This window comes from Ranitomeya imitator, unplaced genomic scaffold, assembly GCF_032444005.1.
Source record: "Ranitomeya imitator isolate aRanImi1 unplaced genomic scaffold, aRanImi1.pri SCAFFOLD_17, whole genome shotgun sequence".
Taxonomy (NCBI): Eukaryota; Metazoa; Chordata; class Amphibia; order Anura; family Dendrobatidae; genus Ranitomeya; species Ranitomeya imitator.
The window spans coordinates 49272-60882 of NW_027193887.1; the positions used below are offsets into that span (position 1 = coordinate 49272).

General features: G+C 42.9%; 2 long non-coding RNA genes across 2 annotated transcripts; both read right to left on the minus strand.

Annotated features, from left to right (window-relative positions):
- Nucleotides 1-5704: 5704 nt before the first annotated feature.
- Nucleotides 5705-6889, minus strand: LOC138654415 (uncharacterized). The gene is made up of 5 exons (XR_011316278.1): nt 6792-6889; nt 6633-6697; nt 6470-6537; nt 6124-6230; nt 5705-6008 (listed from the first exon to the last, which is right to left on the minus strand). It is a non-coding gene; the product is annotated as an uncharacterized lncRNA (long non-coding RNA).
- A 3542-nt stretch (nt 6890-10431) lies between these two features.
- On the minus strand, nt 10432-11611 carry LOC138654416 (uncharacterized). The gene is made up of 5 exons (XR_011316279.1): nt 11519-11611; nt 11360-11424; nt 11197-11264; nt 10851-10957; nt 10432-10735 (listed from the first exon to the last, which is right to left on the minus strand). It is a non-coding gene; the product is annotated as an uncharacterized lncRNA (long non-coding RNA).

Genomic DNA, 11611 nt, shown 5'->3' on the forward strand with positions numbered 1-11611 from the left:
CACATGATGTAGGCCTATGGACTGAACAAGAAACCACCAAAAATTTTAACCAGTCATCGTTCTCACAACACTGAGGACCAGTCATTCGAAATGACTTCTCCATGCATTTTATGCATTGGTAAAAGCACTATGATGAAAAGTGTGATATGTTTTCAGGTATCTCCTATACTAATAGAGCCACATGCTCACCGGTTTGCCACATGATGTAGGCCTATGGACTGAACAAGAAACACCAAAAATTTTAACCAGTCATCGTTCTCACAACACTGAGGACCAGTCATTCGAAATGACTTCTCCATGCATTTTATGCATTGGTAAAAGCACTATGATGAAAAGTGTGATATGTTTTCAGGTATCTCCTATACTAATAGAGCCACATGCTCAACGGTTTGCCACATGATGTAGGCCTATGGACTGAACAAGAAACCACCAAAAATTTTAACCAGTCATCGTTCTCACAACACTGAGGACCAGTCATTCGAAATGACCTCTTCCTCCATGCATTTTATGCATTGGTAAAAGCACTATGATGAAAAGTGTGATATGTTTTCAGGTATCTCCTATACTAATAGAGCCACATGCTCACCGGTTTGCCACATGATGTAGGCCTATGGACTGAACAAGAAACCACCAAAAATTTTAACCAGTCATCGTTCTCACAACACTGAGGACCAGTCATTCGAAATGACTTCTCCATGCATTTTATGCATTGGTAAAAGCACTATGATGAAAAGTGTGATATGTTTTCAGGTATCTCCTATACTAATAGAGCCACATGCTCACCGGTTTGCCACATGATGTAGGCCTATGGACTGAACAAGAAACCACCAAAAATTTTAACCAGTCATCGTTCTCACAACACTGAGGACCAGTCATTCGAAATGACTTCTCCATGCATTTTATGCATTGGTAAAAGCACTATGATGAAAAGTGTGATATGTTTTCAGGTATCTCCTATACTAATAGAGCCACATGCTCACCGGTTTGCCACATGATGTAGGCCTATGGACTGAACAAGAAACCACCAAAAATTTTAACCAGTCATCGTTCTCACAACACTGAGGACCAGTCATTCGAAATGACTTCTCCATGCATTTTATGCATTGGTAAAAGCACTATGATGAAAAGTGTGATATGTTTTCAGGTATCTCCTATACTAATAGAGCCACATGCTCACCGGTTTGCCACATGCTGTAGGCCTATGGACTGAACAAGAAACCACCAAAAATTTTAACCAGTCATCGTCTCACAACACTGAGGACCAGTCATTCGAAATGACTTCTCCATGCATTTTATGCATTGGTAAAAGCACTATGATGAAAAGTGTGATATGTTTTCAGGTATCTCCTATACTAATAGAGCCACATGCTCACCGGTTTGCCACATGCTGTAGGCCTATGGACTGAACAAGAAACCACCAAAAATTTTAACCAGTCATCGTTCTCACAACACTGAGGACCAGTCATTCGAAATGACTTCTCCATGCATTTTATGCATTGGTAAAAGCACTATGATGAAAAGTGTGATATGTTTTCAGGTATCTCCTATACTAATAGAGGCCACATGCTCACCGGTTTGCCACATGATGTAGGCCTGTGGACTGAACAAGAAACCACCAAAAATTTTAACCAGTCATCGTTCTCACAACACTGAGGACCAGTCATTCGAAATGACTTCTCCATGCATTTTATGCATTGGTAAAAGCACTATGATGAAAAGTGTGATATGTTTTCAGGTATCTCCTATACTAATAGAGCCACATGCTCACCGGTTTGCCACATGATGTAGGCCTATGGACTGAACAAGAAACCACCAAAAATTTTAACCAGTCATCGTTCTCACAACACTAAGGACCAGTCATTCGAAATGACTTCTCCATGCATTTTATGCATTGGTAAAGCACTATGATGAAAAGTGTGATATGTTTTCAGGTATCTCCTATACTAATAGAGCCACATGCTCACCGGTTTGCCACATGATGTAGGCCTATGGACTGAACAAGAAACCACCAAAAATTTTAACCAGTCATCGTTCTCACAACACTGAGGACCAGTCATTCGAAATGACTTCTCCATGCATTTTATGCATTGGTAAAAGCACTATGATGAAAAGTGTGATATGTTTTCAGGTATCTCCTATACTAATAGAGCCACATGCTCACCGGTTTGCCACATGATGTAGGCCTATGGACTGAACAAGAAACCACCAAAAATTTTAACCAGTCATCGTTCTCACAACACTGAGGACCAGTCATTCGAAATGACTTCTCCATGCATTTTATGCATTGGTAAAAGCACTATGATGAAAAGTGTGATATGTTTTCAGGTATCTCCTATACTAATAGAGCCACATGCTCACCGGTTTGCCACATGATGTAGGCCTATGGACTGAACAAGAAACCACCAAAAATTTTAACCAGTCATCGTTCTCACAACACTGAGGACCAGTCATTCGAAATGACTTCTCCATGCATTTTATGCATTGGTAAAAGCACTATGATGAAAAGTGTGATATGTTTTCAGGTATCTCCTATACTAATAGAGCCACATGCTCACCGGTTTGCCACATGATGTAGGCCTATGGACTGAACAAGAAACCACCAAAAATTTTAACCAGTCATCGTTCTCACAACACTGAGGACCAGTCATTCGAAATGACTTCTCCATGCATTTTATGCATTGGTAAAAGCACTATGATGAAAAGTGTGATATGTTTTCAGGTATCTCCTATACTAATAGAGCCACATGCTCACCGGTTTGCCACATGATGTAGGCCTATGGACTGAACAAGAAACCACCAAAAATTTTAACCAGTCATCGTTCTCACAACACTGAGGACCAGTCATTCGAAATGACTTCTCCATGCATTTTATGCATTGGTAAAAGCACTATGATGAAAAGTGTGATATGTTTTCAGGTATCTCCTATACTAATAGAGCCACATGCTCACCGGTTTGCCACATGATGTAGGCCTATGGACTGAACAAGAAACCACCAAAAATTTTAACCAGTCATCGTTCTCACAACACTGAGGACCAGTCATTCGAAATGACTTCTCCATGCATTTTATGCATTGGTAAAAGCACTATGATGAAAAGTGTGATATGTTTTCAGGTATCTCCTATACTAATAGAGCCACATGCTCACCGGTTTGCCACATGCTGTAGGCCTATGGACTGAACAAGAAACCACCAAAAATTTTAACCAGTCATCGTTCTCACAACACTGAGGACCAGTCATTCGAAATGACTTCTCCATGCATTTTATGCATTGGTAAAAGCACTATGATGAAAAGTGTGATATATTTTCAGGTATCTCCTATACTAATAGAGCCACATGCTCACCGGTTTGCCACATGCTGTAGGCCTATGGACTGAACAAGAAACCACCAAAAATTTTAACCAGTCATCGTTCTCACAACACTGAGGACCAGTCATTCGAAATGACTTCTCCATGCATTTTATGCATTGGTAAAAGCACTATGATGAAAAGTGTGATATGTTTTCAGGTATCTCCTATACTAATAGAGCCACATGCTCACCGGTTTGCCACATGATGTAGGCCTGTGGACTGAACAAGAAACCACCAAAAATTTTAACCAGTCATCGTTCTCACAACACTGAGGACCAGTCATTCGAAATGACTTCTCCATGCATTTTATGCATTGGTAAAAGCACTATGATGAAAAGTGTGATATGTTTTCAGGTATCTCCTATACTAATAGAGCCACATGCTCACCGGTTTGCCACATGATGTAGGCCTATGGACTGAACAAGAAACCACCAAAAATTTTAACCAGTCATCGTTCTCACAACACTGAGGACCAGTCATTCGAAATGACTTCTCCATGCATTTTATGCATTGGTAAAAGCACTATGATGAAAAGTGTGATATGTTTTCAGGTATCTCCTATACTAATAGAGCCACATGCTCACCGGTTTGCCACATGATGTAGGCCTATGGACTGAACAAGAAACCACCAAAAATTTTAACCAGTCATCGTTCTCACAACACTGAGGACCAGTCATTCGAAATGACTTCTCCATGCATTTTATGCATTGGTAAAAGCACTATGATGAAAAGTGAGATATGTTTTCAGGTATCTCCTATACTAATAGAGCCACATGCTCACCGGTTTGCCACATGATGTAGGCCTATGGACTGAACAAGAAACCACCAAAAATTTTATCCAGTCATCGTTCTCACAACACTGAGGACCAGTCATTCGAAATGACTTCTCCATGCATTTTATGCATTGGTAAAAGCACTATGATGAAAAGTGTGATATGTTTTCAGGTATCTCCTATACTAATAGAGCCACATGCTCACCGGTTTGCCACATGATGTAGGCCTATGGACTGAACAAGAAACCACCAAAAATTTTAACCAGTCATCGTTCTCACAACACTGAGGACCAGTCATTCGAAATGACTTCTCCATGCATTTTATGCATTGGTAAAAGCACTATGATGAAAAGTGTGATATGTTTTCAGGTATCTCCTATACTAATAGAGCCACATGCTCACCGGTTTGCCACATGATGTAGGCCTATGGACTGAACAAGAAACCACCAAAAATTTTAACCAGTCATCGTTCTCACAACACTGAGGACCAGTCATTCGAAATGACTTCTCCATGCATTTTATGCATTGGTAAAAGCACTATGATTGAAAAGTGTGATATGTTTTCAGGTATCTCCTATACTAATAGAGCCACATGCTCACCGGTTTGCCACATGATGTAGGCCTATGGACTGAACAAGAAACCACCAAAAATTTTAACCAGTCATCGTTCTCACAACACTGAGGACCAGTCATTCGAAATGACTTCTCCATGCATTTTATGCATTGGTAAAAGCACTATGATGAAAAGTGTGATATGTTTTCAGGTATCTCCTATACTAATAGAGCCACATGCTCACCGGTTTGCCACATGATGTAGGCCTATGGACTGAACAAGAAACCACCAAAAATTTTAACCAGTCATCGTTCTCACAACACTGAGGACCAGTCATTCGAAATGACTTCTCCATGCATTTTATGCATTGGTAAAAGCACTATGATGAAAAGTGTGATATGTTTTCAGGTATCTCCTATACTAATAGAGCCACATGCTCACCGGTTTGCCACATGATGTAGGCCTATGGACTGAACAAGAAACCACCAATAATTTTAACCAGTCATCGTTCTCACAACACTGAGGACCAGTCATTCGAAATGACTTCTCCATGCATTTTATGCATTGGTAAAAGCACTATGATGAAAAGTGTGATATGTTTTCAGGTATCTCCTATACTAATAGAGCCACATGCTCACCGGTTTGCCACATGATGTAGGCCTATGGACTGAACAAGAAACCACCAAAAATTTTAACCAGTCATCGATCTCACAACACTGAGGACCAGTCATTCGAAATGACTTCTCCATGCATTTTATGCATTGGTAAAAGCACTATGATGAAAAGTGTGATATGTTTTCAGGTATCTCCTATACTAATCGAGCCACATGCTCACCGGTTTGCCACATGATGTAGGCCTATGGACTGAACAAGAAACCACCAAAAATTTTAACCAGTCATCGTTCTCACAACACTGAGGACCAGTCATTCGAAATGACTTCTCCATGCATTTTATGCATTGGTAAAAGCACTATGATGAAAAGTGTGATATGTTTTCAGGTATCAGATGAATAAAACTTGGCACTCAATTTGAGAAGAAAAGCTTCTTAGTTTATTGATGCATCCAGACAAACAAAAGTGCTAAACGTTTTCGGTCCACACCGGACCTTCGTCAGAGCGTTTCTTTGACATTGACTATGAAACATATAAATGAATACAGTGTCACATGATGCGGAAATATACGTCATATAATGCAAAAAACGAAAAAGAGATCTAATGGTGAAAAAACGAAAATCTACGTGATGCTCCATCTGGTTCAGGGAGACATGTGCCAGAGAGATGAGTCTATCCAGAACAATAGGTGCTCCGTGCGAGGTGGAGATATAGTCCGTGCTGAGATGCTGGATAAGGGAAGTAACAATAGTGCTGGAGATGGAAGGACGCTGGTAATAGTGCGACCTCAGGCCGAGAGGGTCTAGCTCAGTGAGGAGAGTAAACAAAAGGATACATAGCAGAAATGCACTCTACAGATACTAGAAACGCAGACATGAGATACAGAATACGCCTCCAGTGAAGCTATATGGAATAGCATAGTGGATGGTCTAACGTGAGGACCTAGAAGAATAAGAGATACGTGAGTCTGTGCACATAACTGTAACTGGGCATCCCAGAAAACAGGGAAAAAAAAGGAAAATGAATGAGGAAGAGAGAACAAATAACGTAGGTAACATGGGTCCTGAAAGGGAAAAGTGGAAAAGGAGAATGATGTTAATGAAGCCTAACGGAAAATGAACGTTTGGAGCTACACACAGAAGAGAGGTAGAGTAATAGAGTAAGTGGGAGCAACATACTACCTGGATGAGGAAGCCAGAAAGCCTGGATGAGCGTTAGCAAGAACAGAAAATCCAAGAGCTGCAGTATGCTGCAAAAAGCCAAAGCCGAGGGGAAAGGGTTAACAGGGACACCACACATAATGAATACTAATGAAAAGCCAGTAAACAGCATGAGTGTATGTACCTGGAGGATCACAATGGAGAGTGCCGCGTCATGAAAAGGCACAGAGCCTGAGGGGAGTAGCGGCGCTGTGAGGAGAGAATGTGACCAGGTCAGGAAATACACAATGGGGCAGAGAACAGTAAATAAAGGAGGGGAGAGGCGCAGTAACCGCCGACATACCTGGATCCTAAGCGCTCAGTGGAGCAGGGCAGAGAGGAGCAACGCTGCAGGAGGGGCGGCACTTCCGGGTATAAGTCCCGGTGACTCATGACGTAATCATGGTCATGTGACCACCCACAGAAGGTGCATGCACAGACAGCGCTAGTGGGAAGGGGAGGGCAGAGAGAGTCCCTAAGTGTACAGGACGCTGGGAGCGGTCATGTGACCGCAGGCAAAAATGCCTGACCATACAATAAGTGTGTGAATGAGGCAGTGTAAAGAAGATGACTAGGGGAGGAAGCTCATAGCTATAGCGCTATGCAAAGAAATAGAAGACAAGAAAGAGAAGAGAAGAAAAAAAGAAAGGAAACAGGACCCATAATAGAATAGGGGAAGATTGTGATGTCATACCGTGCAGGGTATAAACGGTGCCCAGTATAGTGAACGTAGTGCAATCTAGCGATTCTAGAGGAAAGAAGAAAAGAACAAATTAGTATATACATAATATACAAAATACAACAACAATGTACAATAATTTTCAAAAGGGCCGATACGTCATATTCCCTATTAAGACCTTTAGGCTCTAGGGTCTGGAGGGTAAAAATCCAGAAAGCCTCTCTTTTTTTGAGGATTTTAATCCTATTAAGACCTCTCCTATTTGGTTCAATTTGTTCCAGAACCTGGAACCTAAGTTGCGCGATATTATGGTTCTTTTGATGGAAGTGATATGGAAGGGGCAGATGGTTTTTATTGCAGCGAATAGTGGATTTATGCTGTGAGACCCTGTCCCTAATGGGTTGGGTGGTTTCCCCAACATAGGCAAGCCCGCAGGGGCATTTAATGAGGTATACTACGTATGAGGAGTCGCATGTATAATAGCCCCTAATCGGGATGCCCTGACCCGTGTGTGGATGGAACACTTTGGAACCTTTTTGAACGTTATTACATTGGAGGCAGCCAAGACAGGGGAATGTACCCCGCTTTTGTGTCTGTAAAAAAGTTTGTCTGGATATGGTGCTCCTGGAACCCACATCCGCCTTCACTAGTTTGTCCCGTAAGTTTTTTGCCCTGCGAAAACAGGATAAAAAGGGTAACTTAAACTCAGGGATAGTCGGATAACTTTTCTGCAATAAACCCCAATGGCGTCTAATGGTAGATTGTACTATATTGGAAAACGGATGAAAAGTGCTAACAAAGGGGATACGTTTATTATTGTCGTTAGACCTGTTGGTAACACCAGTCTGTCTAGCTAGAAGTAGTGTCTTTTGTGGATAACCACGGTTAGAAAATTTTTGTTGCATCTCGTTTAGTCTAGTGTTTCTGGTGGTTTCATCCGAAACTATCCTGTGTATCCGTTGGAATTGTGATTTCGGGATCGCATTTTTAATGGAGGGGGGGTGGCAACTATTGTAATGCAGGAGACTGTTCCTGTCAGTGGGTTTTAGGAATAGGTCAATAGATAACTCACCATGATCGTTTTTACAGATAAGGGTGTCCAGAAAGCTTATCCGATCCATGTTATGTTGCAAAGTGAATTTTAATTCTGGCCACACGTTGTTAAGGTGTTGGTCAAAAGAGATAAGTGAGTCAATAGGGCCATCCCAGATGCAGAATATGTCATCTATGTAGCGGCGCCATAAGCGCGAGTGGGTTTGAAATAGAGGATGGGTGTATACAAAATCTTGCTCGAAGGATGACATATATGCAATAGCATACGGGGGCGCTACGTGCGAGCCCATAGCGGTGCCCTGTTGTTGAATAAAGAAGGTGTCCTCAAACATAAAGTAGTTCTCCCTGAGAACTAAGTTTAAAAGGTCCGTGCAAAAGCGACGTATCTTTATGTGGGTGCCTGCTTCATTGAGGAGTCTGTCTACAGCTAATATACCTTTCTCATGTGTTATGGACGTGTAAAGGCTGCTCACGTCCCAGGTGACCAACAAGGAGGAGGAGGGGATAGCGCCCAGTGCCCTAATGAGTCCCAGGAAATCATTAGTGTCAAGGATAAAAGAGCTGGTAGATTTGACCAAAGGCGTAAGAATCTTTTCCAACACTATAGCAGGAGGGGATAGAATGGAGTCAGTAAGGGACACTATAGGACGTCCAGGAGGTTTGAACAGGCGTTTATGGATTTTGGGCAGAAGATAGAAAATGGGAGTTATGGGATCAGTTTTGATAAGGAAACTCCTGAGCTTATTGTCAATAGTGCCCTCCTGTTCATGGAACTCAAGTAGGGTCTTGATTTTCTGGGCAATATTATTGAGAGGATTTTGTGAGGTCACTCTGTATATATCAGAGTCATTCAATTGCCTGTAAGCCTCTTCCATATAGTCAGCCCGATCCATGATCACTATTGCCCCACCCTTATCAGCGGGTTTAACCACAAGTGTTTTATCAGCAGATAACTGATCAAGGGCCAGTTTCTCGGATGGCAATAAGTTAGTGTGAGAGTGGAATTTGCCCAAGTGTAAATCGCGGTGGAAGGCATCAATGTCCCTTTCCACCAGCGAGATAAAAGTCTCGATAGGTGGACTATTTTTGGGAGGCATAAAAGAGCTTGGGGAACGAAGGCCCAAGCCCCGGAGGCCTAGGAGAGATTGTCCCGCCTGTGAGGGAGGGTCACCTGAAGGTAGATGAGTGGAAAAATGGACACGTAAACGGAGGTTACGGAAGAACCTCTGTAAATCCATATTAAGTTCAAACGAATTGAACTTATAAGTTGGACAGAAGGACAAGCCTTTCTGGAGTAAAGTCAATTGGGAAGTGTCCATGGATTTTGACGAGATGTTAATCACCAGTGGGGGTTGCGTACCTGTGATCTGGTCGACATGTGGCTTCTGGAGTCCCCGGCGACATTGGCCCCCCCGCCTCGTCTTCCTTTTGAGCGTCCCCGGCTGTTGCCTAAAAAATTGCTGGATGTGTAGGTATTTGAGGTGCCAGGTCTGCTGTCGGCCGAGCCTGAGGAACTTAGGGAGGTCCGACGCCTGAAGCCTCGCTGGGGTTCCCGCCACTGGTACACTCTGTTCTGGAGGTAATCTTCGGTGTCCCTTAAAAATTTCGACCTTTTCTTTTTTTCCAGGTCGAGTCTGTGTGTGCGCAGGGTCTCCTGGTTTTGTGCTTTGAGATCTTGGAAGGCCTCCTGGGACATGGTGCTGGTTAACTGGTTTTCTATGGCACATATCTGCGAGTTGACGGTATCCAGGTTCTGTTGCAAATAAGACAAGGTTAATGTCATCAAATCAGCAGAGCACTTGTTTAAAATGTGCTCGAATTTAGTGCAATATTCCTTGTCGTCCTTAAAGAAAGTGGGTTGTAAGGGGACCCGTAGGCCCCTTGGTATGCGTTGGACACGGAGATATTCGGCAAGAGTGATAATATGTAGTTCAAGATTGACTGCCCTTTTTGACTCACGTTCCAGATCCCTGTGTTTAATCTCTTGCGTGGGGATCTGGAGAAAGTCACTGGATGCAGTCACTTTGGATAGGATTTCAGCTGTCTCTGTAGCGTTGAAGGAAAAAATTCCACTTGACATCGTCTATGGTGCTCGTGTGCGGACAAACAGGATACGATTAGAGAACACGGCACTCAGTAAATATGAGGATTGGCGGTGCTCAAGTAGGGTGTCCACCCCGTAGATAACAGATGAATAAAACTTGGCACTCAATTTGAGAAGAAAAGCTTCTTAGTTTATTGATGCATCCAGACAAACAAAAGTGCTAAACGTTTTCGGTCCACACCGGACCTTCGTCAGAGCGTTTCTTTGACATTGACTATGAAACATATAAATGAATACAGTGTCCCATGATGCGGAAATATACGTCATATAATGCAAAAAACGAAAAAGAGATCTAATGGTGAAAAAACGAAAATCTACGTGATGCTCCATCTGGTTCAGGGAGACATGTGCCAGAGAGATGAGTCTATCCAGAACAATAGGTGCTCCGTGCGAGGTGGAGATATAGTCCGTGCTGAGATGCTGGATAAGGGAAGTAACAATAGTGCTGGAGATGGAAGGACGCTGGTAATAGTGCGACCTCAGGCCGAGAGGGTCTAGCTCAGTGAGGAGAGTAAACAAAAGGATACATAGCAGAAATGCACTCTACAGATACTAGAAACGCAGACATGAGATACAGAATACGCCTCCAGTGAAGCTATATGGAATAGCATAGTGGATGGTCTAACGTGAGGACCTAGAAGAATAAGAGATACGTGAGTCTGTGCACATAACTGTAACTGGGCATCCCAGAAAACAGGGAAAAAAAAGGAAAATGAATGAGGAAGAGAGAACAAATAACGTAGGTAACATGGGTCCTGAAAGGGAAAAGTGGAAAAGGAGAATGATGTAAATGAAGCCTAACGGAAAATGAACGTTTGGAGCTACACACAGAAGAGAGGTAGAGTAATAGAGTAAGTGGGAGCAACATACTACCTGGATGAGGAAGCCAGAAAGCCTGGATGAGCGTTAGCAAGAACAGAAAATCCAAGAGCTGCAGTATGCTGCAAAAAGCCAAAGCCGAGGGGAAAGGGTTAACAGGGACACCACACATAATGAATACTAATGAAAAGCCAGTAAACAGCATGAGTGTATGTACCTGGAGGATCACAATGGAGAGTGCCGCGTCATGAAAAGGCACAGAGCCTGAGGGGAGTAGCGGCGCTGTGAGGAGAGAATGTGACCAGGTCAGGAAATACACAATGGGGCAGAGAACAGTAAATAAAGGAGGGGAGAGGCGCAGTAACCGCCGACATACCTGGATCCTAAGCGCTCAGTGGAGCAGGGCAGAGAGGAGCAACGCTGCAGGAGGGGCGGCACTTCCGGGTATAAGTCCCGGTGACTCATGACG